The sequence below is a fragment of the Lissotriton helveticus genome, chromosome 1_1, assembly GCF_964261635.1.
Source record: "Lissotriton helveticus chromosome 1_1, aLisHel1.1, whole genome shotgun sequence".
Classification (NCBI taxonomy): Eukaryota; Metazoa; Chordata; class Amphibia; order Caudata; family Salamandridae; genus Lissotriton; species Lissotriton helveticus.
In genome coordinates this window covers 1390411287-1390433271 of record NC_136057.1, presented here as the reverse complement: position 1 = coordinate 1390433271, position 21985 = coordinate 1390411287, and the positions used below count along the sequence as shown (strand labels likewise).

The following is a 21985-nucleotide window of genomic DNA, read 5'->3' as shown; positions in this document are numbered from 1 at the left end:
TGAACGCTGGCAAGACGGAGGTCTTGCTGGTGGGCAAAGAGACAGCGGCTTAGGGTAACACATGGTGGCCTGAGACTCTGGGCCAACCACCCGAGCCTAAAAGCTGCGTGAAAAATCTGGGAGTATGGGTGGATTCCGCCCTGAACTTCACCCACCAGACAAAAAAAGTTGCTGCCACTTGCTTTGGGATCCTGCGAAACCTTAGACCGATCCTGAAGTTCTTTGACCATCAAACCCGTCAGCTTGTGGTACAATCAGCCATTCTCTCGCGGCTGGACTATGCAAGCTCCCTATTGTTAGGGGTGAACGTAGCAGAGAAATCCAGACTGCAATGAGTCCAAAATGCCGCAGCTAGGGCACTGACTGGCCTCCCCCGACATCAGTCAGCAGTAAATACCCTATCTAAACTCCACTGGCTCCTGGTGGAAAAGAGGATCCACTTCAAAACCCTGTGCCTCGCATTCAAGATCTTGAAAATGGCCTCCCCTCCCTTGCTAAGCCCACTCCTCACAGCATATGTGCCCCGACGCATGCTGCGCTCGGAGGGACAGAACCTGGCAGTCGTCCCCCGCATTAAACTAGCCCGGAGGGGTGGACGCTCCTTCAAATACCTTGCAGCGAAGCTCTGGAACGCCTTGCCGTCCCAGATCCGTGGACTGAACGACTTACTATCTTTCAGAAAAGCCTTAAAAACCCACCTTTTCTGCTAATCTTGTTATGTTACTGCAAGTTCCATCTGCAGCAGTCCTTTCCCCGTCTCTGGTAGAAAGCGCCGGGACGCCCCTTGGCTGGGGCAGCTGCGCGCTATACAAAACCATATAAAATAACATAACAAAAATATGTTAATATTTAACTTCTGTTCTTGGATTTTCGTCACAATCAAATACACTGAACATAATCTTCACAAAAGTTATTTACAAAAGTTTAAGCTATTGCCATTATAAATTACAAGAACTTTTATTTAAGTATTAATTATTAAGAAAAATGAAAAGCCATTGTTATTTGTAATATCAATACATCTAAGTCACGTAAATACAACACATATTGCATTACAAATGCTATAGGTGTCACATTTGCGAACGTTAAAACTATTGGAATTGTAAATGACAAAGCTATTAATTTAGCTATTTTCAAAACCAACACATAAATACAAAATTTGTCATTAACAATACCAATAGCTCAAACCTTCCTAATGCGAGACCTATTGCATTGCAAATGCTTGTTTTATTGCTGTAATCAGGCTCCTCTGCTTGCGGCGCATGCGCACAGCTAGGCAGCCCCCACACCCCCGGGAATGACTGGTTCCTACAACCAGATTGGAAAAAACATTCAGAGCAATGAAAACAAGTTTATTTTTTTATTTTTTATTAATATTTTTATTAACATTTTCAAAGTACTCACAGTACATCATGAGGCATTTGTTAGTGTCACAGTGGGACAAATACACTATGAAAGAGAGACAAACAAAGTAAACTGTTTCCACTTGCCTGGAACGATGAGGATGTTAGTACGATTGACATTGTCCAGATGTGAGTCCAAGGAAAAACTGGGGGAGATAAACTGTGGCCTTGGTACGGGAAGGAAGAGAGGGGGGGGGAGGGACGGCGACAGGGTCTGGGATACAGGATTATGGATAATAACTGGAGAGCAGCCGCTACCTGCCAGGATGGGGGGGCGCATAAAGCGCACTGAGGTCATCTGTTAGAGTGTAACTCCAGACAGGGTGGAGCGGGCGGCGTACGTTGGAGTTTTCAGGTGACTGCTGGTAGGCATGGAAGAGGGGGGGAGGAGAAAGGGGGGGGCACAAATGGCAATCACCGCAAATGAACCCTATCGCGATGTAGGTGTTATCTGGATTGCGGGGGCGGGCTGGGAGGTATCAGGGGTTGGGCGCGTATGCGCTTGTTTAAACTGGTGAGATAGCATGGCCCACTCCAGGGATATGGGGTGCTTGCTGTGGCCTTTGGCTTCCTTCTCCCGTAGGAGTTCCTCTTCCGCGTGCACCCATTTCTGTACTGCCCCCACCCATGCCTCCAAAGGGGGTCCCGAAGTTGCCTGCCACTGCATGATGATGTTCCTTTTAGCTAGGAGCAGGGACAATGCCGCGAAGCGGACCTGTACTTTGTGTGTTTTCGGTCTATGAAATATCCCCAGGGCAACTGCTTCCCAGGAGGCTAGGTCTGCGAGTCCTGTGAGTGTGCGGACAGAGGCGAGTATGGTGGACCAATATGACTGTAAAGCTGGGCAGCTCCAAAACATGTGTAGGAAGTGTGCGTCTGGTGAATGACACCTAGGACAGAGGAATTGCGCGTCGGGGTAGAAGCGCTGGAGTTGCGCCGGTGTCTAATACGCTCTATTTAAGATGTAGAACTGAATATTCTTGAATCTCGCGTTTCTGGACACCTTCTTAGGGAATTCTATCGCCCTGTCCCACTCCCTGTCCTGTAGCTGGCGCCCAAATTCATCCTCCCAGGTGGCTCTCAAAGTGAGTAAGGGCTTGTGCGCAAGCTCGCGAATTGACTTATACAGCCAGGTAACAAGATGTCGGCCTATGCCCATGTATAGGATGGTGTTGACGACTGGGTGCGTCGCGGGTTCGCCGAGGTGAAGATCACAATGTGGGCGAAAAGTGGTGATGAGTTGTCGGTGGGTTAGAAATTGTCCAAGGGGAGGCCATGGTCCTCCATGAGCTGTGCGAATAACCCCTCCGCCTCCGTGATCTCGGATTCCGTCCACGCACGGAGCATTGCTTGCGTAAAGTAAGTGTCTCCATTCGGCCAGCCGACCAGCGGCAGCCGTGGGGAGTAGCATGGGATCCCTGCCGCGATGCGATGGATCCGTTGCATGCATCGGCGAGCCACCGATACCTGCAAGGGAAAGGTCCGGTGGGGGTTGGTGCCCGGGAGCAGCAGCCGACGGAGCTCGGGGACGGGAATATGGCCCTGCATAGTGTCGGCCTCCCCAGTATGCCGACCTCCCGTCCAGTACGACAGCTACTGGAGCTGTACAGCCAGGAAATACGACCAAAGGAGGGGGCGCCTAGACCCCCCTGGATGGTAGGCAGTTGTAGTTTAGTGAGCGCTATACGTTGTCGGCCTGTCCCGCATATGAGCGCACGGAGGAGTGCATCTAGTTCACGGAAGAAGCTACCGGGTGGGATAACGGGCAGATCTGTAAAGTAATATAATAGTCGAGGAACGATGATCATCTTGGCTATAGCCACCTTACCGATCGGTGCCATCGGAAGGCGTCTCCAAAAATCCACTGACGACCAAATGCCAGCTAACACCTTACGGTGATTGCCCTCTTGGATGTCAGTGGGAGAGTTGTATAGGCAGACTCCGAGATAACGGTGGACGCCCGTGTTCAAGTGCAAAGTCTGTGGACCGATGCGTATCTCTCGTGGGGCTAGTGAATGATGGAGGGGATAAATTGTGGATTTGTCCCAGTTCACCTGGAGGCCAGACGCCTCCGCGAACTCCGCCAGGGCTGTCCATATGGTTGTAAGGTCCGCAGCGATATCCCTAATATATAGAAGGTGGTCGTCCGCGTACATGGAAACGCAGTGGACCGTGTCCACTAGGGGGATACCCCAGGCGATTCCCTCTTGGCGTAGGCGGATCGCCAGGCGTTCCACCGCCAGGGCAAAGATCAGAGGAGACAGGGGGCAGCCCTGTCTAGTACCCCTCCTGACCGGCAGCGGGGATGAGATGTGTCGGCCCAGCCGAACCCGAGACGTAAGGTTCGTGTATAACAGGTTGTTGAATCGCAGAAGGGTTGGACCTATCCCCGCCCGTCGCAAGACAGCGAATAGGTATTGAAGTACCGAAAAAATATATGATCCCCTCCCAACAATAATCATTACATTACCAAGTCCCTTATCATTACAAATAAGCAGTCGGTCGGCAGTGTAGAAGGTTCAAGCGTTTATTAGACAAACACAAACTCTGCCAGAGGAGCTCCTTGCGACCTGACCCAAAAGGTCCGCCAAGAAGACTGCTGGCACATTGTCAGCACATCACATATATACAATTGCGTTGGCACCGGCATGGCCTAACATGGAAAAATACAAATTGGTACAAGCTAGTACAGTAATAGGAAAGCCCATATAAGGCACACAAAGAGCTCCTGATTTCGCTCAGGCAGCAAGGTCAGACGGGTGACTCCCTTCTGTCTTCTCAGAGACAAACCACCCTGCACCCCTCCCGGAATGTGCTTATCGGCCCTTCCTTGGCTAACTACGACCTTGCCGAGCCTACCGAGCTGAAACAGCAGTTTCTGCAACAGTTGGTTTCTTTCCCAGGAGCAGGGCTTTTAGAGCTAAGGGAGAATAAGGCCTGTGCATGTACGATATTAAAGAGGGCCATAATATGGTATTCATATAGCGTAACGTGGCATGAAGCCAAGTGAAAGAAGATACCGTAAATACTAATTATGCATGTCTACAGTGTGAGTTTAGTGACACCATGCTAATCCTAACATATCGATTATCAATACTACGTGATCAGGAATCGATTCTGGTACCTCAAACCCTCCTTTTAGCGTGGTGGCGCTAAATGATAACAGACGTCTACTCCTCAAATATTTCTTCATCGATGATCATCATACCATGTACCTCTTTCTGCAGCATTTGGGCTTTAACAGCGATAGGGGATGGAACACACAGAGTGGTGATACGGGAAGCACAGTAAGAATCAGCAGGCTGGACCACAGTGCATCAAGACACAGCACGTGAAAATGATGGCAGCAGCTCCTCCTAAAATTAACATTACCTTCCATCCCCATGTGGCCAGAAGTCCCCAAAACCAACCTGACAATGACCAAGACCCATTGCCAACATGCATTTCGGAAGCAATGCGATGCAGTTTCTGAATGGCTAGATGGACGGAGGGGGCGGAGTCAGGAATATATACACAACAAGAACTGCCGATGACGCGGCATGCCCCACCCCGATCAGCTAAGATAACGTCTAGAACCATTCGATTTTGAAGCGCTACGAGGCGAGTAGCCTGAATTTCCACCGTTAGGTTAGTTAAAATATCAGTAGTGATATTAATGACATTCTCCACTATTCTAGACAGTCTCCTAATTTCCCTACTATTGAAAATAGGCCCCCAAAAGGGTACTAGACCCTTGCTGAAATCCGTAAATTGCTGCAAGGAAGTATCCGTCTGATCAACTTCAGTCATATCGAGCTGTCTACGTGCTCTATGTAAGAGTGTACTACGGGAATGGCTCGAGGTCACCTCGGTGAAGCTTGCTATCGGTGTGCTTGTGATTGGAGCGGCTGGGTTCCCATGATACGACCGCATCGGGTATAACTGATGCGTTTTATGATAGTTGGAGGGAGCCACATAAACAGGGGGAAACAGAAAAGACAGATAACAGCGTCCTCCCCAGTTTCGTGGTAGCCAAGTGTATGCATGTTCCCCGCACACGAAGTACACATTGTGGGGAGTAATCAAAGGAGGGCTAATACGTTTTCGCAGTCGATAGGTATAATTGCAGATGCTATTCCCCATTTGCACCTTACCTATCCCTTGCACACAAAATCCTGCAGAAACATTCAAAATAGGGATGGGGACAGTGCGATCTCTGGTAACATTTCGTTCGATGAAAATCTGAAAGTATTGAGTGGCATTAAAGTCTTTAAAATCATACAGTTCATCTTGTAACCAAGTTTTGTTCATTACCGCTAAATACAGCTGTATACACCCTTGTGGGTCAATTATCACCTTATCCCCATGTCCTGTTCTATTATAAGCATAGTGCGTTCGAACATAATCAAGAATAATATTGTGCTCATTGACATCTAGATCCCTGAAATGCTCACTCCCATGCCGGTATATCGCCAGAAACAGTTTGTACCATGCTTCACAACTACCTAGATAAGACAGAGGGCGGGAGAGAAATAGATCATGATTGCGCACCACAGTAGGCAGGAGTCCACAAACCCAACAATCCGTGGCGTTAGTAACATTGTGCGTCTGATGCAACATTTCTATGAATACATTTTTAGCATATTTTTGGCGATGTCTTTCTTTGTGGGGCGCTAGGGTAAACAGGAAATGTTCGGGAGGTGCGGCAGTTGTGGGCAAAAACTTTTGTAATGGGTATTTATGTTCTAGGTATACAAACAGACTCATGAACACAGCTACTATAACAGTTATAGTTACAACAAAAGCTATTTTGACCTTCGTGGTCCATGTGGAAAACATTGGCTCGTAAAAAGGTATGCGTCTAGGCGCAATAGGAAACTCTTCTTCTAGGATTACACGACCAAAAGGGTACATTGCTAGCTAAAAGTCCAGAAATAGGCCTAGCAGTCCGACCTGCCAGAGGGTTTCTTCGTTCCTGCGTCCGTCAGAGTCTCACAGGCAGACTCGTATCCCTATTCCAAGGTAGAAGCCATATCCATTTGAACAGAATCTTCTTTCTGAACAGAGCACAATGATTGAAAAGTTCCAGCTCTCAACGAGTTCAGTCCAGTGTCTCGCTCAGCGCTCAGACCGGTAGTCTAGCAAACCCTATCTTATGCAATGAAGTCCTTCCCTATCTCCTGACAATGTGGTCTGAGGCGCCGTGTGTCGGCCTTCTGGGCCGAAGATTATATCGCTCACGACCCAACACTTCAGGGTCAGAAAAGAGCACACCCGGGGTTTTCCGTACTGGTGACGTTTGGTCGTCTGGGGTACTTGAAACAGAATTCAACGCTACTGCACGCTCACTTGCAACTTCAGTGGAGACCAAGTCATCTGATCTCGCCGATCCTTCCTGTAGCCTCTGCTCAATCTCGCAGGCATCAGAAAAGGGCACAAATGCATCAGCTCTTTCAGTTTCCTGTGTTAGAATTTCCCCTGGACGTGACCGCTCACCAGGGAGTGGAAGTGGTAGCCGTTTCAGATGCGAAACATGTATCCAATGTTTTCGGCCATCTACTTTAACCGCCGTCCGGGTGGCCAACAAAATCTGCCGTGGCTCAGACCATCTAGGAGCCAAGCTGGTGTCTCGCTCAAACTTTTTGACCAGGACCCACTGGCCGGGCTGTAAACGATGACCGGGGCCCTCTGGCAGTGGCTGCAGTACAGAAGCTACCTGCTGATGAATAGAACGAAGGTCTTTAGTCAAAGCATACAGGTAATCAATCAACATAGGATATTCAATATCTGCAAAAGAACGAGGTCGAGGTACCCCCCACACGTTAGCAGGTCTCCCAAACAGTATCTCATATGGAGAGAGACCCGAACGTGAGTGCGGGGTGACACGTAAAGACATAAGGGCTAGAGGTAAAGTGTCAGGCCAGTTCAACCCCGTGCTCTCCTTTATTTTTGCCATTTTCAATTTTAGAATGCCATTGTACTTTTCCACGAGCCCTGCTGATTGGGGGTGTCGGGCAGCATGGAACTTTTGTTGTATGTGTAAGCCCTCGCAGATATGCCGCACAAGGGCCCCATGGAAATGTTGCCCGTTGTCCGACCAGATCAAGCGAGGCAATCCGAAGCGAGGCACAAACTCTTTCAGGAGAGCTTTTGCAGTTGCCAATGCTGTGTTCTCCTTAGTAGGGTATGCCTCAACCCATTTGCTAAATGCACAAACTACAACCAGTACATATTTGAGATTATTGACGCGGTCCATATGAATATAATCCATTTGGAGCACTTCAAAAGGCAATGCAGGTGGTGCGAAATTCCCGGCTAAAACAGTTTCTCCTTTTCCTGGATTATGCTGCAAGCAGACCATACAATATTGGACCAAACGGACAGCCGTCCGTTGGATATTCGGATTATTCCAAACTGGATCTAAGATCCCACAGATACCTTTTGCTCCTATGTGTGCTGGTCCGTGCGCCATTGTTACCACAGCCTGTACTAATGCATTGGGCAGTAGCCATCTTTGTTTTTCAGTCAAATCGATCCAACAATTATTTTCATCCAATCTCCCTATCTCTTGTTCCCATTTCTCTAGTTCCGCTGAGGTGGCTTCCTTCTGTAGTATTCTCACACTTTCCATAGTATTATCAAATAATTCACAGTCTCCCCCCACCCATCTAGTAGAGGAATGAACGTACATGGGTGACATCAGCGACTGTGCTGTCTGCTTGGCCACCTGGTCTGCAAAAGCATTGCCTTCTCCTACCTCATCCACAATTACTTTGTGAGCACTGCATTTGATAATAGCCACTTTCTTGGGGAGAGTGAGAGCATCCAACAACCTCAAAACCAGCTGCCCATTCTGTATTTTCTGACCGTGTGAAGTAAGGAAACCCCTTTCTTTCCACAGCCGCCCAAAACTATGGGCTACGCCAAAGGCGTATTGGCTGTCCGTGTAAATGTTGACCTCTAGTCCCTCACTCAGCTCACAGGCTCGTAACAAGGCCATAAGTTCAGCGGCTTGGGCTGATCGGTGGGGTAGTCTGAGTGTTTCAACAACTGTTTTCAGAGTCGTGATCGCATATGCAGCTGTCGTTGTGCCATCTGTTAGTTTGAAACAGGAACCATCCACATATAGCTCTCCCTGGGGTTGATCTAAGGGTATGTCTGTGAGGTCAATCCTACCCTTGGTTTCTTCCTCTGTGCGATATATGCAATCATGTAAATTAGTGTCCTGCTCACTCGTATGGAGTGGTAACAATGTGGCTGGGTTCAATGTTGCACATCGAGTAATCGTAATATGTGGTGCAAATAAGGTCAGCTCATACCCAGTAAGGCGTGCACTCGTAAGATGCTGCGTTTTTGTTTTATTTAGCAAGGTGTCTACTGCGTGCGGCACCATTACAGTCAAATTGGAATTCAAAACGAGTCCTTCTGACTGTCGGATGGCCACTGCTACTGCAGCCGTAGCCCTCAGACAGCTAGGAAGTGCTCTTGCAACATTATCCAATGTCGCTGACAAATAGGCGCACGGTCTTTGCTTACCTCCAAAGGCCTGCGTTAAAACAGACAATGAACAACCGTCGACCTCGTGTACATATAGTACAAAAGGTTTACGATAATCTGGAGTACCCAGAACAGGGGCAGAGCATAAAGTAGTTTTCAGAGAGTCAAAAGAGAGCTGACATTCATCCGTCCAGGGTAGGGGTTCATGCACATCTTTGGTAGTCAAATGCAACAAAGGTTTAGCCAGAAGTGAAAAATTAGGTATCCATTGGCGACAGTAAGACGTGATGCCAAGAAAAGCGCGGACTTCACGCTGCGTGCAAGGTACAGACATGTTAGAAATGGTAGCAATACGTTCAGGTGTTAGTCGTCTACCCTCCTTCGATAAGAGATGACCTAAGTAGGTCACCTCCTTTCGACAATACTGAAATTTAGATAAGGATACCTTATTCCCCTTGGCAGCCAAATGGTGCAACAATTTAACCGTAGCTTGTCTACATCCATCCTCTGTGTCAGATGCAATTAGTAAGTCATCTACATATTGCAAGAGGACATTGCCATCCGGCAATTCTAAGTCATCCAACAGAGCCTTCAGAGCCTGGCTATATATGCTCGGACTTTCAGTGTAGCCTTGAGGAGCGCGACAGAAGCGGAAGCTGCGTCCGGATAATGAGAATCCGAAGATCTGTCTGCTATCAGGGTGGATAGGAATGCTGAAGAAAGCATTTTTCAGGTCAATGACCGAAAAGTACTGTGCAGTCGGAGGAATCATGGTGAGAATGGTAGTGATATCGGTCACCACAGGATACTGTGGTACCACAATTTTGTTAACGGCTCGCAAATCAATCACAAAACGATAGGCAGCACCCATCTCCCCTTGGTCATGGTTCCTCTTCAAAATCGGGAGGATCGGGCTATTGCAAATATTGGCGTTTGTTTCTTCTACAACCCCTTTGTCAATCAATTCCTGGATGATGTGCAATAAAGCCCGTTCCCCCGCCGGTGCTATTTTGTACTGTGGAATGCGTGGTAGTTTAGCGCCTTGCTTCAACGTGATGTGAACTGGGGGTATGTCCAGTACACCCACATCTGCATCCCCTGTCGCCCAAAGGGAGGTTGGGACGCCATCGAACTCCGGTGGGAGTCGTTCATTTTTCGTAAAACATTGTTTAACAGGTGTTACAGAGGGACGTATAGTTAAATAGACCCCATCCGCAGAACAATGTATAGTAGCATTCAATCTTTTCAGCATATCCAATCCCAACAGGTTCTCCCCACAATTCGATGTCAATAAGAAAGGAGTGTCCATAGTGGCTGGACCAATCGTAAAGGGGATAGGTTTAGAGATGGGGCTTACAACGGGGACTCCGGAAAAACCCACCGAAACATTGTTTTGCCCGGACAGAGCTGCCCCTGGAACCAATGATCGAGCAACGGAACTGTTCATTGCTCCTGTGTCAATTAGAAAATTTTCAGATGTCCCCAACACTTCCCCTCTGATGTAGGGTCCCCTCTGATTGACCGGAATTGACACATGGCCCCCCCTCTGTCCCTGGCTATCCTATGCTGGGGCATATTCATCATCATTCCCTTCGGCATAGTCACCATGATAGTATTGTCTGCGTTGGGTGTTATCGAAGTGGTTCCTTTCTGACCTGTCTTGTTGAACGTCTCTGTACTCGTCTCTATGCATATCACCTCGGTCGGGGCCTCCTCGTCCTCTACCTCGTCCGCGATTTGCTGCGTTCTGGGCGGCCAAGTATGGACACTGAGCCTTCCAGTGTCCCTCCTCTTTACAATAGGAACATTGGTTGATGCCTATTGACGGGGCTCCTCCTGAACCCCTTCCTGTCCCCGCCCCTCTCGTCATTGGGCCCCGACCACCTCTACCTCCTCCTTGCCCTCGAACCACTTGCTGTAACAGTACTCGGGTCTTCAGATCCTTAACCTTTTTATCCACCTTATCCTTATTTTCATTTTCTCTATGCTCATAGTACTGGGCCATGCTGAGTATTACAGACGGGGAAGAGGTAGTCCAGGTACTCTCTGCCGCCTCCAGTCGTGCTGAAATTTCCGGAGCCAGGTTCGTAACGAACCTGTTAACGAACAACCTTGTGCCCCCTTCTGTGGCCAAATCTTGTCCACTAAAATCAATAAAAACCTCTTCGAACCTGGTAAAGAAGTCGGACACACTTTCGTCCTTCTTTTGTCTACAGGCGGACAGTTTATCCCAATCGACTTTTCGGGGTGGGATCAGAGTATGCATAAAAGTTATTATTTTCGCTGGAAGAGAAGTTATTTCCACTCTTGGTTTGTCCCCTGGCTTGCGATCCTGGTCCCAGCCTCTTAACTCCTCCCACGTGCCACCAAATTCAGCATGATTAGAATCGTGCACCTGTCGCCATATATCAACCGGTACTAGTAGTCCGAAGAACAATTCAACATCGGCTAAAGTCATTACAGCGGACGCAACTGCTTCGGTCAATTCTTTGTAGTACGCAGTAGGATTCTTTCGAGGATCTGGCAACTGAGATTTCAATGCCAGTACTTCACTTCTTTTCCATGGGGTATAAACCCACTGTTCCTGGAACCGAGCCGCCACCCCTTGTCGTATGATCGCCTGGTTACCATCTCGTTGTTCGGGGATTTCGGGATGATAGATTGGGTGTACTTCTCGCATAGGGTATTGCGTAGTCCACTGTGGACTTTTCAAGAATAATCTGTCGCGATATTGTACCAAAGTGTCTACATTCTTAAATACTTCTTCCGGTGTTAGGCTAAATTTATGGGCCCAATCTCTGATAGTATACAGGATCTGGGGGGCTGTCCCGTCCCTAAAGCTTATTTCCCAATACCCAATGAGCGAATTGGACATTTCGTATAGCACATGTTGTTGCATGACTGGCTCTAAATCCTTCACAGTACTCCATATGTCAATCAGGGTATATACTTCATTCCGCACCCACTTGACAGCCTGGTCTCCTAATGCTTCTTTTTCGCCATATTCTACGGATGCTCTAGTGAACAAACGCTTGCTATCTAGGCCCCCTACAGCTCCCCTCAGGGTCGGGTCAAACCCTCTGGGTGTAATACAAGCTCGGGGGGAGGATATCTCCGGCATAGGGAGACTCAAGTGCGTCTGAGGGGAAGTGATCAGTTGTGTAGACTCGGGGACAAGCGTAGCCAAGGCCCCACCTTGAGGAGAGGAAACATCGTTATTTTGGTCATTGATAACGGAGCCCCGTTCCTCGGGCGCAGATGCCCGTGGTCTAACTTCTGGCTGGACAGGTATTGCAGGGTATATACGCTCCGGGGCATATGGTGGGGGAGGCCTTGCATTTAACAATTCCTCAATCTCATCTTCCGCCCCTTCTCTGGCTACATAACATTGGTCTACCTGCAGTTTAAACCGCCTGTCTGCAATTTCAATATTTTGTTCTACCTTATTTTTGTCATATGCGATAGCCTTCTGGGTGATAGTCTGTCCCTGCTCTATCTTCATTAATTTTTCAGATCGGATGCGTCGTCTCTTTGCTTCTTTCTGCCATTTGTTAAGGGTGTCGAACATCGACTGCCGACTGCGTTTAATAAAAAGACGTTCTTGTAAATATGCCAGTTTTTGTTCATCGAAAGACCCTGTTTTTGGCCACTGTAATTCTATATTGTCCTTAGTGTATTTATGCCACAGAGAGTTAAAGATGAGGGGGCCAATACCATGCTTACAATACATAAAGTGGCTAGGTGTCCCCTCTGGGGGGTTCGGCTGACTCTCGTCTAACCTCCCTTCCTCACTATGGACACAACCAAAACACAATTTGCTAAGGCACGGCATATTGTATTATCTAGTTTCTGGCTGAAAAGGAATTTCTCCGTTAGTACAAATTCAACAAAATTAAATATCACGTTATCCTTACGCTTTCATTCTCATGGCCATGACACCCATCATCCTCACATCCGTATTTTCCTTATACATCAGACAAACGTAAAACGTGACACATAAGTTCCTGCAATTGCAATCGAAAAAGTGGAGCCCGTCGGCTCCCACTCGTGGAGAACTCTTCTGCTAATTTATTCAAAAGGCTGCAAAAACACGACCAACAACAGTCTCGTCCTCAGACTGCCTAAAGATGGTTACACAGGTTTTAAACCACAGACCGGTCTACAGGCCATCCGACAGCATTCATGGTTCACCTCCCGAACTGTTCTGGCTAAGCCCGCGTTTCAGCGCCGCTCCAGATTTGTCCGGGTGCTACCCAATCTCAACCATCGGCTTTCCCGAGAACAGTCCAGCCGAGCAGGAACCGCAGTTCCCCTAGGCGTATAATCCTTATCTTTAGTGTACCCAGAGCGTTCGCACGTGCAGTTCCACACTGCCCCCGTCGAACCTCCGACCAAATCCTCTCTGTGACAACTAATGCAAAGTCAGAGTTTCTCCGTGACCATGGGCCACCAAATGCTTAAATCCCGTTATTTAAATCTGCATATGCAATTCAACATATAACGAGACACAACACTCACCTGGTGCACGCAGGTTTGCCGGAACGTTCTTCACTGCCGACGTTTGCCCAGTATCAGCGCTGCAGGTTCTCGGGTTGCACCCGAAGGACTCCGGCGTGGGGTTACTAGCAGCTGAAGCCCTCCGGATCGGGAGGGCAGAGCAAAACCCCAATTTCTTATGCGTCTGGTCTGCAACTCTCCCGATCAAGAGGACCCCTTTCGATGTCGCCTGTGGCTACACAGGGACGACCCCAACGCGGAGTCCCGGCGGAGTCGCCAACTGAAGTACCGAAAAAATATATGATCCCCTCCCAACAATAATCATTACATTACCAAGTCCCTTATCATTACAAATAAGCAGTCGGTCGGCAGTGTAGAAGGTTCAAGCGTTTATTAGACAAACACAAACTCTGCCAGAGGAGCTCCTTGCGACCTGACCCAAAAGGTCCGCCAAGAAGACTGCTGGCACATTGTCAGCACATCACATATATACAATTGCGTTGGCACCGGCATGGCCTAACATGGAAAAATACAAATTGGTACAAGCTAGTACAGTAATAGGAAAGCCCATATAAGGCACACAAAGAGCTCCTGATTTCGCTCAGGCAGCAAGGTCAGACGGGTGACTCCCTTCTGTCTTCTCAGAGACAAACCACCCTGCACCCCTCCCGGAATGTGCTTATCGGCCCTTCCTTGGCTAACTACGACCTTGCCGAGCCTACCGAGCTGAAACAGCAGTTTCTGCAACAGTTGGTTTCTTTCCCAGGAGCAGGGCTTTTAGAGCTAAGGGAGAATAAGGCCTGTGCATGTACGATATTAAAGAGGGCCATAATATGGTATTCATATAGCGTAACGTGGCATGAAGCTAAGTGAAAGAAGATACCGTAAATACTAATTATGCATGTCTACAGTGTGAGTTTAGTGACACCATGCTAATCCTAACATATCGATTATCAATACTACGTGATCAGGAATCGATTCTGGTACCTCAGTATGGCCAGGTTAAGGTGTCAAAGGCCTGTTCAAGGTCAAGGATAATAAAGGCCGCACGGGGGAGGGTGTCCCCTACCTGATCCTGAACATGGAACAATCGTCTTATGTTCTGGGAAGTGTTCCTGCCGGGGACGAATCCACATTGGTCCGGATGGACCAAGGGACGTAATATTTGTTCGTACCGAGTTGCTAGGATTCTACACAAGGCCTTGCAATCGGCAGAGAGAAGTGTGATAGGGCGGTAGGAGGACAATTGTCGGGGATCTCGGTGCGGTTTAAGGAATGTCACTATGACGGACTCTCGAAGAGATCCCGGAAGTTATCCCTTCCCAAATGCGTCCAGAAACATAGCGGTCAGACGGGGGACCAAAAGGGCAGAAAACGTGCTGTAGTACTCAAGGGGCAGGCCATCTAGACCCGGCGCCTTGTTCCGTGCCAGCCGCGTATCGCGCCTGAGACATCCGCTGCCGATATTTTGGCGTCTAGGGTATCCCTTGTGGCATCTGTGATATGCAGGATCGGAAGGGGGTCCAAGGAATGGCTCGTGGCTCCCTGCCGAAGATTCGTCGGGGTGTCATAAACCGCAGCATAATGTTGCCGAAATGCGTTTAAAATGTCCAGTTGGGATCGTACTAGGACTCCCGCGGGCGTCAAGACCTCCGTAATGGGTTTAGTGTCAGTATCTTGCTTCGCTAACCATGCTAAAAGCGTACCCGTTTTGTCCCGCTCTTTATGTACCCGGGTGGCATATGCGGGAAAGTTAAATTTGGGCAGGTCCGCCAGAGCAGTGGAGTATTGTGTTTTGGCTTCCGCCACCTGGGCCGCCGTTGCGGCATCCGCATCCTCCTTTTTCGTGAGAGTTGCCAGCTTGTGTTCAGAGACGACCAGTGTGCATTCTAGCGTGCGGCGGACCCCTACCACTTGTTTGATGCATGTCCCCCGGGCCACTACTTTATATGCGTCCCATTCCACTAGTCTGGAAGAGGCGGACCCTGTGTTGTGCGCAAAGTATTCCTGGATACTTTGTGCATGGTTGTGTCGGAATGTCTGGTCAGTGAGGCAGTCCCTTGGGAGGCGCCATGTGGGCACCCGTGGGTGGGGAGGCCTTCATTGGACGCTTAATATGTGTGCATCGTGGTCGGAGACTATCCGGCCCAAGTAGTCAGAGTGTTGAACCTTAGGTACCAGGGATGAGGTGCAAAAAAATCTGTTCAACCGGATACGTAAATTATGGGGGATGGAATGAAACGAGTAAAGCTTCATGTGAGGGTGATGGGCTCTCCACGCGTCCACTAGTGCCCCATGACTAACCCAGCGGCGGAAGCACTCTGACCGTGTATGGGCCGGGGAGTGTGGTGGAGGCGGGTGTGATCTGTCAAGCGCGACATCGAGTTCACAATTGTAGTCGCCCCCTAAAATCCAGGGGAGGGATGTAAATGGGGCCAGCACACCCGTGAGGGAGTCCCAGAACGCATCTTGTTCAGTATTTGGGGCATATATGCTGCCCAGCAGAATGGGTTGTCCTTCTAGCAGTCCTTCTAACAAGGCATACCGTCCCTCCCTGCCCACCACCCTGCGGGTTTCCTGAAAGGGGGTGCCCGGGCGGACCCAAATTAGTGCGCTGCGCGGGAACGCTGAGTAAGATGTGGCACATATATTGCCTCGCCAGCGGGTCCGGAGTTTGTCAACTTCTGGCACCGTGAGGTGCGTCTCTTGGAGGAAGGCGATTTGTGCATGTTGGCGTTTGATATAAGCATATGTGGCGTATCTCTTGCGCGGTGTATGCAGGCCCCGGGCATTTAGGGTGAGAAGACTAACACCTGCGCATTGCATTAGGCTTGCCCCGCGCCTGGGAGCACGATCGTGATGGTGAAGGGCCTGGACTCTAAGTAGGGCTAAGCCGTATTGTTCCTACTGGAGGTCCCCGCCCAGTCCCGCCCGGGTGTGCTGGCTGTCCTGCTGTACATGTCTCCTGTGGGGTACAAGGGGTAGGAAAACAGGGTAAATAAGACTTGTAACTGGGTGGGAAAACTAGCCCAATACGTGAGGCGTATCTGAGAACCTGATACGTCCAAACTAGCGCTCATAATATGAGAGAGCGAACAAACAAAGCATGGGGGTGGCAGTGCGTGTCTGCGAGGCAAGATCCAGCAGGGGCGTTGGTAGGATTAATGTTCGTCCTTGCAGAGTGTCGTATGGTTAGTGTGCCGCGACATCTGGCGCCAGCATCTTCCTGGCAGGAGCACCTGCGTCCGGACGCCTTTCGGTGTCGGCGGTCTCCAGAGTACAGCGTTCAGTTCCCTCAGCGGAGGATATTAGTAAGTAGTGGGGTGGCCGGAGGTAGGGTAATAGAGTCAGCTATGGGACGGGCACTGTTGCTGTCATCCTCACTTCCCGACGAGAAAAGGTGGGGAACCCCCTCAACGTCTTCCTCAGACGGGGGAGCCCCCAGATAAGTAACAGCCTGGAGGGCCTGGTGACGTTCTCGCATGATCTGTTCGAGGTTCCGGGGAGTCAACCACAGGGCGTCCTGTATGCTCTCTCCAGTTGTGTTGTCCCGGTGGTTGCGGCTGTTGCGAGGCGCGGTTCCTGTTGCGTGGTGCCCTTTGTGTGCGCCTTCGCGGCTCCTCGCCAGCCGGTCCCCGTGTACAGTGTTTGTCCGCCTAGTCTCAAGCGTCTGCTGCTGTGGAGAAGAAGTGTGTGGTTCCAGCGTAAATGACTTTCAGGCGGGCCGGGAATAACAAGGAGTATTGGATGTCATTCGCCCGCAGGCGGCGTTTCACCTCCAGGAAGGAGGCTCTGAGCTTTTGTAGTGCTTTGGCGTAGTCTGGGAATATCATAATGTGCTGGTTTTTGACTTGTAACGGACCCGCGCACCTACCGCGTCACGGTCTTGAAAATGGAGGAACTTCGCCAGCAAGGGGCGGGGGGGGTTGCCGGGTGGCGGTTTGCCTGACGGGACCCGGTGAGCACGCTCTATGGAGAAGAAAGCTGTGCAGTCCTTCGATGGGGTGAAGGATTTGACCCAGGCCTCCATGTATTCGATGGGATGTGTCCCCTCAACGCCCTCCGGAAGGCCCAGCACCCGTATGTTGCAGCGTTGGGAACGCCCTTCCAAATCATCCAGGCGATCCTCTACAGTAGCCAGACGTCCCAAGGTTGTGCGAAGAGTTTGCTGCTGTGCGCTTAGGGTGGGTTGTATGTCTGCGAGTGTTCTCTCCCCCTCCCTCACCTTATCAGCCAGCTTGCGGTTATCATCACGAATTAGGGTGATATCCGTGGTGAGGGTGCCCAGGCGTTCCTCCATGGAGGCCCTGGAGAGTTCAATGGCCGCCAGGACTTGGTCAAATTTGTCCGAAATAGTTTGGTCCGGCTGGGTTGTGGATGCTTTAGGGAGCGTGTTGGTTCTGGGCTGGTTCTCTGGTGCTGTCTCCGGGACCGATGTCTGTTGGGTAGACCTTGGTTTCCCCATGGCTCTGGCTGCAGGTCTCTCACGCGCCTCCTGAAGGGCGAGGCGCGTTGGTAGGGCTGTGTCAGCGTGTCCCCGGGGGGCTGCCGCCCTGTTGGTAGACTTCTTGGTATAATGGGCGTAGTGCGCCCGCAGATCACCACCCCCCCCCAACAGGGTCCGCTCCGTTGCTCCGCCAGCTGCGTTCTGTGGGGGAACGCCACGCAGAACACCAAATCCGAGACACCACTGTGGCCTGGTGACTTGCACCCCGGGTGGGAACCGTCCAGATACCCAACTGTCGAGTCTTGTGAGGAGGGTGGCTGTTGTCTGCCTGTTCAACGCGCCTGGAGCGGCCGTTTGAGGTCCGGCAAGGAGTTGACTGCAAGCTGACCCCACCAGGTGGCGCGGCCGGGCAGGTGGGGGAGAGAAAAGCCGCAAGGGCAGCGGGGAAATAGTGGCACGTTGCTCACCCTCTGGGCCTCCACACGCCTGCCACTGGATGTAGGGTGCGTCACCTGATGGGCGCCAGCAGGAGGTCGGGCAGTCTTTGGTGCGGAACCGCACAGCCAGCAGCTGGGGAGGGGGGTTCTCCAGGTCACCCCGCGTCGAGATACTGCTGGGGCCTCGTAACTCTCTTCCAGGGGGGGGCCCACTGATCGAGGCCCGTGACGAGGGTGGTCTGCTCAGGGTGTCGGAGCCTCCATCTTAAGGTCAGGCAGGAGTCGGCTGTGTTCTGGCCCCTCGTGCGGTGTGGCTGGAAAGGAGGGGGACTGCAAGGGTAGCGGAGAGTCTATGGCGCGCTGCTGTGGCCGCCGGCTGCAGGGAGCGTCCCCTCATGGGCGCCATCTTGATGTCAGGCCGTCGTTGGCGCGAAGCAGCACGGCTAGTAGCAAGGGTGGGGGGTCATCAAAGCACCCACCCGGTCCCTGGCCCTGTCCCCCGCAGACAGTGGGGTATGGTCCCCAGGCCCGGTGTGCGAAGACCGTCACGCGGCGGCCCCGTCGGCAACACAGGGCGCCGCCGTCAGTCACCGGCCTCCTCTGGTTTGCCCTCGGCGTTCAGCAGGGTCGCGGCGGATGGCAGCAAGGGATGTGGCGGCAGCCCCACGTACCGCCCGGGTATCCAGCGCCCGCCAGACCTACCCACGGCGGGATAGCTCCAGGCTCCGCTCTCCGTCACAGGTCAGTCCGGGCTAGAATCGGGTGTCCACCATTTTGTTCCGGGCTCGGGACCGGACACCATCGGCCGCATCTCCGCATACAGCGTGGAATGGCGCCTTTCGTCAGCATCCACGGGAGCAGCTAGGAGTCCGGCGTCAGGGTGATGCTTTTTCTCCCCTGAACGACGAGGTGGCACGAACTTCTGGCCCGCCCAAGCGCGGAGCCCTAGCAAACCTCGGCCGCCATCGTGGCTCGCTTAGCCACGCCCCCCGAAAACAAGTTAATTTGATGCAAAGAACTGTTAACAAAAACCATGTCCAGCTATTGTAGATCTGGCAACTTAAACAAAACAGCAACAAAAAACAATCAAGCATTGGCATAGCCAATAGGTCTCGCTTTTTGGACCCTATACGTATTTAGTTATGCAGCAGAATATCCTTGGTGCAACAACAGCAACTGTTACATGGCTAAACACTTATAAGGTCCCAAATGCGAGACCTATTGGCTTACTTTATACCGTCTCCTCCCTTATTAGGTCTCACTTGAGACTTCGAGACATTTAGTAAGTGGCTTTTGAAAGTGCCACCAGAAGCTTTTGATGACCTACAGATTGTGTTCATGAGATCGTGCATGTGCTCAGCTGCCATCTGTGTTTTTATTGCTGTAATCAGGCTCCTCTGCTTGCACTACCCCCCCACCCTTTTCCCCCTCCCTCCTGGTCAACTTCATTTGTGTCTTCTAGCTGTGAATCATGCTCCTCTGCTAGCACTCCCCCTCCCCCTCCTCTTCGTCAGTTTCATGTGTGTCTTCTATCATTGTGAATGCTCCTGCTTCCACTAGGCACACACACCATCAGTCATCAGTGCACACTTTCACCAGGCACACACACTACCAGCCATCACACACCACCAGCCGTCAGTGCACGCTTCCACCAGGCACACACACCACCAGCCATCAGTGCACACTTTCACCAGGCACACACACTACCAGCCGTCACACACTACCAACTGTCGGTGCACGCTTCCACCAGGCACACACCACCAGCCGTCAGTGCACGCTTTAACCAGGCACACACACACCACCAGCCGTCGGTGCACGCTTTCACCAGGCACACGCAACACCGTTCGTCGGTGCACGCTTCCACCAGGCACACACACCACCAGCCGTCAGTGCATGCTTCCACCAGGCACACACACCACCAGCCATCAGTGCATGCTCCCACCAGGCACACACACCACCAGCCGTCAGTGCATGCTTTCACCGGGCACACACACCACCAGCTGTCAGTGCACGCTTCCACCAGGCCCACCCACCACCAGCCGTCAGTGCACACTTTCACCACACACACACACCACCAGCCGTCAGTGCACACTTTCACCAGGCACACACACTAGCAGCCGTCACACACTACCAGCCGTCGGTGCACGCTTCCTCCAGGCACACACCACCAGCCGTCAGTGCACGCTTTAACCAGGCACACACACACCTCCAGCCGTCGGTGCACGCTTCAACCAGGCACACACACCACCAGCCGTCAGTGCACGCTTCCACCAGGCACACCCACCACCAGCCATCAGTGCATGCTCCCACCAGGCACACACACCACCAGCCGTCAGTGCATGCTTCCACCAGGCACACACACCACCAGCCATCAGTGCATGCTCCCACCAGGCACACACACCACCAGCCGTCAGTGCATGCTTTCACCGGGCACACACACCACCAGCTGTCAGTGCACGCTTCCAACAGGCCCACCCACCACCAGCCGTCAGTGCACACTTTCACCACACACACACACCACCAGCCGTCAGTGCACACTTTCACCAGGCACACACACTAGCAGCCGTCACACACTACCAGCCTTCGGTGCACGCTTCCTCCAGGCACACACCACCAGCCGTCAGTGCACGCTTTCACCAGGCACACGCACCACCATCCGTCGGTGCACGCTTCAACCAGGCACACACACCACCAGCCGTCAGTGCACGCTTCCACCAGGCACACCCACCACCAGCCATCAGTGCATGCTCCCACCAGGCACACACACCACCAGCCGTCAGTGCATGCTTTCACTGGGCACACACACCACCAGCTGTCAGTGCACGCTTCTACCAGGCCCACCCACCACCAGCCGTCAGTGCACACTTTCACCGGGCACACACACCACCAGCCGTCAGTGTACGCTTTCACCGGGCACACACACCACCAGCCGTCAGTGCACGCTTCCACCAGGCACACACACCACCAGCCGTCATTGCACGCTTCCACCAGGCACACACACCACCAGCCATCAGTGCAGCAGGCAGGCTCTTCTCAGAGTTTCTTGGTAAATATATGTTCGATGCCTGGGAGGGAGTGGGTCGAGTTTCCATAAACCATGCTGAGTATGCAGGTGCAGTGCATGAACTCCTGTGTGAGTGAGTCATGCTGCCTGGGGCTCACTCACTCCACACTTGTAAATTGCGCCTGCACCAGGCTTTTTCTCATTTGCAAAGTTCGGTGCATGCGCACAGCTAGACAGCCCCCACACCCCCGGGAATGACTGGTTCCTACAACCAGAATGGAAAAAAACATTCAGAGCAATGAAAACAAGTTCATTTGATGTAAAGAACTGTTAACAAAAACCATGTCCATCTATTGTAGATCTGGCAACTTAAACAAAACAGCAACAACAAACAAACAAGCACTGGCATAGCCAATAGGTCTCGCTTTTTGGACCCTATAAGTATTTAGTTATGCAGCAGAATATCCTTGGTGCAACAACACCAACTGTTCCATGGCTAAACACTTATAAGGTCCCAAATGCGAGACCTATTGGCTATGCCAATGCTTGTTCTACCCCCTTGTTGCTTCTTTCTTCTGTCACCTCTTTTTCTGTTTTCTCCCACAATCTTCCCCTTTTCTGCATACCATTCCCTGCTTGTCTTTCTCTCTGTCCCTATGCCATGCCCTTCCATCTTTGTTTTGCCCTTCCGTTTCTCTTTCTTCCTCCCTTATTCCTCTATTTT

The 21985-nt window shown here is 51.2% G+C and overlaps 1 protein-coding gene across 2 annotated transcripts in view; it reads left to right on the top strand.

The window, feature by feature from the left end:
* The window catches only part of HMGXB4 (HMG-box containing 4), a 402840-nt gene that overhangs the window by 148988 nt on the left and 231867 nt on the right, over positions 1-21985 (top strand). The window lies entirely within an intron of this gene.